Source organism: Schistocerca americana, chromosome 1, assembly GCF_021461395.2.
Source record: "Schistocerca americana isolate TAMUIC-IGC-003095 chromosome 1, iqSchAmer2.1, whole genome shotgun sequence".
In the NCBI taxonomy this organism is placed as follows: domain Eukaryota; kingdom Metazoa; phylum Arthropoda; class Insecta; order Orthoptera; family Acrididae; genus Schistocerca; species Schistocerca americana.
The window spans coordinates 95231327-95238303 of NC_060119.1; the positions used below are offsets into that span (position 1 = coordinate 95231327).

A 6977-nucleotide genomic window follows, 5' to 3' on the forward strand; every position below is an offset into this window, starting at 1 on the left:
AGTGGGCAGGGCACCCCACTTAAGAGAGAATTGCTGCCATTATTCATGGTTAGTAACTCTGCTTAAACATCAAATTCTCGTCGTGTTTCTGCCTCTTTCTGATTGCCGTGTGATTTGGCCCGGTGCATGTATAATATCCTCTTCATTGCTTGCTGTTCTGGCATTTCGGTAAGAACATCATATCCTCGATTGTGTAAATCGCCTAACTCTTCGGTATAAATTTTAGAAATCGAAGTCCGTTCTCCGACTGGTTCAACGTCTTTTTTACTTCTAAGCGATCGTCATCCGGTGCCCCACATTGATGCTCGTTTGAACTAAGCACGAGACAGTCTTTCGTCTTAAGCATTTCTCGGCAGTACGTTGTTCTATGTTTCTAACAGTGACATACCACAGTCCCATCTACTTTGGTTCTCTTTACGATGTACAAGTAACCATCATAGTGGGCACATGGTTTACCGTGGCTGGCTGTTGACAGTTCCATATCGAACATATAAGCACACAGAGATACAAGGCGAATGAGCTGAAAACTCCGAAAGACTGACACTGACAGTGACTATCCAAGCCGTCAGTCACTTGAGTGGACGAGGACTTCCCGAGTGGAGGTGGGTGCCGACGCACTGGGATAGTTTCCGGTGGATGACAACTCCCAAGGGCGCTGGTAGGCTTTGCCCTTGAGCAGGTAGCTTCCAGCAAAACTGGGTGCGAATTTCTCAGATTTATGGCTGGTTGCGATTTTCAGTGGGTGCGATTTTCACATATCCGTCCAAGACGCACAAAAATCTCAGGAAAATAGGTGTAAGCCATAGAGAGAGACGGGAAGAGTGTTGTAGCTTGGTGCTCTTTCCAGGTATTTGCTCTAGCTATCCCTGTAATAGCAGTTTAATATATTTTCTTAATCCATTTTTAAATTATAGCATTCACTTTTTATGTACTACAGTGTTTTTCTGAGAACACAAAAATTACTTCCGAAAGTTGAGGTTCTTTATCCTTAGGAAGAAATATTCGGCTGAAATTTAAAAGCGTAACTGTTGACAAAATCTTTCCAGTAATGTATTACACACCAAAAAACAGTAACATAATCAAATCAAGCAGAACTGTTATGAAAAACGTGTTACAAGTTAAACGCATTTTGAATAAGAAGCAATTGGTAACTAACATAAATTTTCATTTTTAAGACAAGTAAAAATGTAGAGACATTGAAGAAACGCAGTTCACTTGGAAGCACCATATCTTCCAAGATAAAAAACTTTCTTCTGTTTCGAGGTACAAGATGGTGCACAACTGGTGAAGCGTGGCTTAACTGTCCACAAGTTATATAAATATTTTTAAGAATATATAGCATTTTACTCTCCATACAATTCCGTGCATACACGAAGTAAAGTTTTCAGAACCGATGGTGAATACTAATAAACCAGATGCGTTCAGTTAAGCACTTTATGGTCAAATTGTGAGAATCCTGTTAGATTTAGGCTAAAGAGGCATAAAAGTACAAGTAGATTTAGTGAGTTAAGAGCTCTTATGCTACATCTTGCACTACGCTGGGTGGGGTAAGACGCCTTGAGAGTGGAAAACGGCTTTCTTTATTTAAATACAACGTGTTACAAATAGAACATGTACGTTGGTGAGTAGATTCAGTCTTCACAGACTTCCGAAAGGCGTTCATTTCTGTGCCTGATCATATACTAATAGCTATGACACAATCTTACGGAGCATCTTTTCGTATATACACACTGGTCATTGCAATTTAAAAGGCTTAACAGTACGTTACGACAAATATTAACTTGAAATGTAGAGTAATGTGACGTTACTGTTACACTGTCAAGTTACTGTCAGGAATGGCTTTCTGATATTAATTCATTTTGCCTCTATTTCTCTGCTAATTGAATGAGTATGCTGGAATAATGAGCTTGGAAGGGCAGCCTGGTGTTCAACTAACTGGGATGGTGTGTTGCCAGAAACCTCTCTATGGCCCTTTTTGACGGCAGAAGGCAGTCAGTCTGATCAGTTGAAGAGGACCTCCTTTGGGGAAGCAGACGGTTTCACAGGCAGCAACTTGCTCCATGGCTTTTGAACTGGACAGGCACCTACACCCTCTGTGCTCAGTGAACGCCATAGCCCTCAGAGAATAATTGAGCACGACATTTCTGCCTTTCCATGTGTACTTCAAAGTGCAAGACGCCATGGTACTATCTGACCAGCATGAGAGAGTCAGTTGCATTCGATCTACAAATGTCGTTCAGCCAGTACATTGCATTTGGCACGGAAGACTGACTAATGGTGAAGACACTGCTTCGGCCCAATACCAGCTTGGTGTTTGAAACTGGGCATCTCGTACACAAAAGAAGGGAAGTTATATGTGCTTTACCCTGCTTCTTCACGAATTCTGCAACAGTTCTCATCCGTCACACTGGCAACAGCACAGAGTCGTCCGCTCCATGTAGGGTTGTTGGCACAGAGTGTTAGCAAGGTAGTAGAGGCATTCCTCGCCCAGCTACAGTGTGGATAAATAATTTTGTGAATGGCGCCCGGCTCCCGTCGAGTTACAGCGGCCGACTGGTGCTTTTCGGCACACTTTGCTGTTCCTGAGGATAAGCTGAAGCTGCGCGACCCATATTCTGAGCTGATTGCTTACTGGTCTGTTTCTAAAACACAACTTTCGTTTCCGATTTGATCTATTATAAACTAATTCTTGGGTTTGCGAACAGCACAGATAAGGATATTGATACTTTGCTCTCCAAGCAGTCTTCCACATAAATTTTGATACTTCTCACAGTGATGTCGACTTTCTTGGTCAGTTTTATTGGATATCGAAGTAACTTTGCGCTATGTCAGTTCCTGTTAATTTCACGAAACGCGCAGACTTCTGAGAATAATTGGCATAAATCATAGAGAAAGACGAGTAATGTTCAATATGTACAAGAGCCAAGAGGGAACACTAAGACGGGAAGACCAAGAGCGAAGTACTCGGATTAGATAGAGTGTAAGACATACATGTTGTATTTCGCTTCTACTGTTCAATCTGTACATAGATGAAGCAATGATGGAAACAAAAGAAAGGTTCAAGGTGGAATTAAAATTCAAGGTGGAAGGCTATGAATGATACAATTCGCTGATAACATTGCTGTCCTAAGTGAAAAAGAATTATAGGAGTTGCTGAATGGAATGAACAGTCTAACCAGTACAAAATATAAACTGACTATAAATCGAAGAAACACGAAAAGTAACGGAAATGAGAACAACGATAAACTTAATATCAGGATTAGTGATCACGAAGTTGATGAAGGTAAGGAATTGAGCTTCCTAGGCAGTAAAATAACCCAAGACAGACGAAGCAAAGAGGACATAAAAAGCAGACTAGCACTGGCAAAAAGCAAATACCTGGCGAAGAGAAGCCTAAAAGTATCAAAGGCAGAGGAAGAAATTTCTGATAATGTACGGTTGGAGCACAGGATTGTATGGAAGTGAAACATGGACTTTGGGAAAACTGAAAAGAAGAGAACAGACGCAGCTGAGATGTGGTGCTACAGGAGGATTTTGAAAATTAGGTGGACTGCTAAGGTAAGGTATGAAAAGCTTCTCCAGAGAATCAGCGAGAGAAGGAATGTATGAAAAACGCTGAGAAGAAGAAGGGACGGGATGATGGCGAATTTGTTAGGACATCACGGAACAACTTCCACGGGAGTAGAGGAAGCTGCAGAGAGTAAAAGGTGTAGAGAAAGACAGAGATTTGAATACATCCGTAGATTGCAAGTGCTGCTCTGAACGAAGAGGTTGACACAGGAGAGGAATTTGTAGCGGGCCGCATCAAACCAGTCAGAAGATTGATGAGTCAAAAAAAAAAAAAAAAATAAAAAAAGAATACGTTGGTCAAGTGGTGCTGTGTTTAGTCTTTGGACCATATATAGCTTAGGCGGTGTGTGCTGCACTTTACACCCGAACTAAGACTTCACTCAGCAAGCGAGAACAAAGGCAATAGGATACAAGGGCATCGTAGGTAATGAAAGGGAAAAAGAAGAATGAAAGGGGAGGGGGAGAGTGGGGGTTGGAAGACCTAGCTGCGGTTGCCAGCTGGTGCCCAGGTAGACGTCCTGTCAGCAACCCCACGGCCACCCCCGACGTCGTCGCCTGTAACGGTCGCCACCTGTCGCCAGCTTCGCACGAGGTGGGGAGGGGAGGATGGAGCGATGGGGGGGGGGGGAGTAGGGATTACTCTGGCAGCGGCGGGGCGCTACATCTCCCGGTCTCACCCCGCTGTCCCCAGGCTACAGCGCGGCCTATGTCGCCTCGTTAATTCCTCCAATTTGTAAGGCGGGGTCCTCACGTCACTGCACACTCCCAGAGGCCCGTGCTCACAGATACCTGGGGGGCACCTTGTCGGCGAGTGCCGACCCATCTCTTCCCAGTGCAATCACGAGGTGTGTCGTCTGCAAACTCCAGGGAGTGTCTCAAAAGTATCGCCTAACAACACCATTTGTCATTTTTCACTCGTGCACCGACGTCTATACAAGGTGATTGAGCTGCCCCTACCGCAGTCGATTTGTGCAACCCGCAATGTTACAGATGGCCTTCATGAACCACACGCGAATTATTGGTCTGACAGAAAAATCAACCTTTTTCACGGAAATTTAATGCAGTTACATTTTGTACTGAGATACGTTTCTGCAAGGGGTTGTAGTTTTCGAATTATTCAAGAAAAAAATACAGAGGCAAGCTTCAAATGCATCTCCATTCAGACACTCAGAACCCACTGGTCAGTATTTCTAGTATTTCATTCATGGCACTGTGTTCTACCACTGTAGAAATATTCGTAGTTGCGAATGCACAAATTATTTCTCCCATTCGACATTTTTAGTCTTCATTGACTGAAATTATTAAGCCACCGACGTAGTTGAGCACTTACAAACTGTAAAACTGACGTTTGTGCAAATTTTACATAACAGTCTTGCGGATTTTAGCAGCATATAGTACACAATTACACTGCTGTATTCGTCAGATCTTCTGACTACGAAACTACTGTGTTTGTAAGAATTAAGTGTGAATCGACTTGTCAACGTAATTAATTTTGCTTAACGTTTACAAAAGTCGCATTTCGTTCATTACCCTCACAGGCACGTTTAAATTAATAATGGTAACGAAGTAGCCGACTACGCTGGTGGCGTAATAGCTCAATCAGTAGAAATGGTTCAAATGGTTCTGACCACTATTGGACTTAACGTATGAGGTCATCAGTACCCTAGAACTTAGAACTACTTAAACCTAACTAACCTAAGGACACAACACACATACATGCCCGAGGCAGGATTCGAACCTGCGACCATAGCGGTCGCGCCGTTCCAGACTGAAGCGCCTAGAACCGCTCGGCCACAGCGGCCGGCCCCAATCAGTAGAGACCAAAAAAGATCATATGTCGAGAATAGATTGTGTAGTCGGAAATTTTTGTACACTGGTAAGAAGGAATTCTACGAGTAAAAGAAATCCTGACTAGTGAGGGATGAGTATGGGGTGGAGGTGCACTTGAAGGTGTCTTTTGTTCGTTTTTCTTGATTAACTTGAAAACCGTATCGTCCAGCGAAAATGTATTCCAGTACAACATTTAACTACATTAAATTTTCTACAAAAAGGTCTTGACCATTGTTTCCTGTACGACTAATAGTTTGCACATAGTGAGCCCGAAAATATGAAAGTCTTGTGCGTGGTTTATGAAGGCCAGCTACAGAATTGCGGGTGGTATAAAACGACAGCGGTAGGGGCTGTTGAATGACCCTATATCTACATCAGCTTAATTCCTCTGCAAAAAGCACGTAAGTGACTGGTAGACGGTTTACAGGACAACGTGCAGACTATTTCTCGACCGTTCCATTGTTGAACACAATGTGGAAAAGAAAATGGACTACTTAATCGTTCCGTGTGATCCCTGAATTATTTTATCATGATTAGCATTTGTCACTATGTAGGTGGGAAGACCTGGAATTTTGTCATTTGCAGAACAAGGTTCAACATTTTAATTTCGCAAAAAGATCTCTACGCACGAAAAGCTCCCCTCTTTTAAAGATTGGCACCTAAACTCATTTATCATATCGGTGACACTTTCAACTTTATTTCGTGATAAAAAGTTTTGGTAAGAACTCCATACCGTACAGTGATACTCCAGAACAGGACTGATACACGTACTGTAGACAGTCTCTTTAGCAGATTTGTTACATCCTGTACGCATTCTGCAAATAAAACACGTTCTTTGGTGTTTGCACTGGCGTCAACATTTTCTGTATAATGATTCAATTATCACTTGTTTTTAATTTTACTGCCTAGGTATTGTAAAATGTTTAAATTTGTGCTACTTATCTTGAAACCAAAATTTAATGATGTTTTTTAGTACATGGAGAAGCTCAATTTTGTTGTTGTTTAGGGTGAACTGCCATTTACGCACCCTGCAGATATCTTGTGTCCTCGGATCTTTCTCGGTGGCATGCTTCAATAGATTTCAATACAATTATTACATATATCCTACTCAAATTATTTTGTTACTCATTGTCATCGTTTGATAGTCAACCACAGCATCATATGCCATGAGCTGAGAGGACCGCTCAGAACTTCTCCTAAATCGTTTATACAATGTGGCCAACAGCCTTGCCGCGGTGGTAACACCGGTTCCCGTCAGATCACCGAAGTTAAGCGCTGTCGTGCTGGGCTAGCACTTGGATGGGCGACCATCCGGTCTGCCGAGCGCTGTTGGCAATCGGGGTGCACTCAGCCCTGTGAGGAAAACTGATGAGCTACTTGACTGAGAAGTAGCGGCTCCGGTCTCGGAAACTGACATACGGCCGGGAGAGTGGTGTGCTGATCGCATACTCCTCCGCATCCGCATCCGGTGAAGCCTGTGGGCTGAGGATGACACGGCGACCTGTCGGTACTGTTGGGTCTCCATTATACAATGCGAACGAGACCTTCACCGACAAACTGTCAGAGAGGGTAGTATG

At 43.1% G+C, this 6977-nt stretch overlaps 1 pseudogene; it reads left to right on the top strand.

The window, feature by feature from the left end:
• The first annotated feature begins 6617 nt into the window (after nt 1-6617).
• Nucleotides 6618-6735, top strand: LOC124560862 (annotated as a pseudogene).
• The last annotated feature ends 242 nt before the right edge of the window (nt 6736-6977 follow it).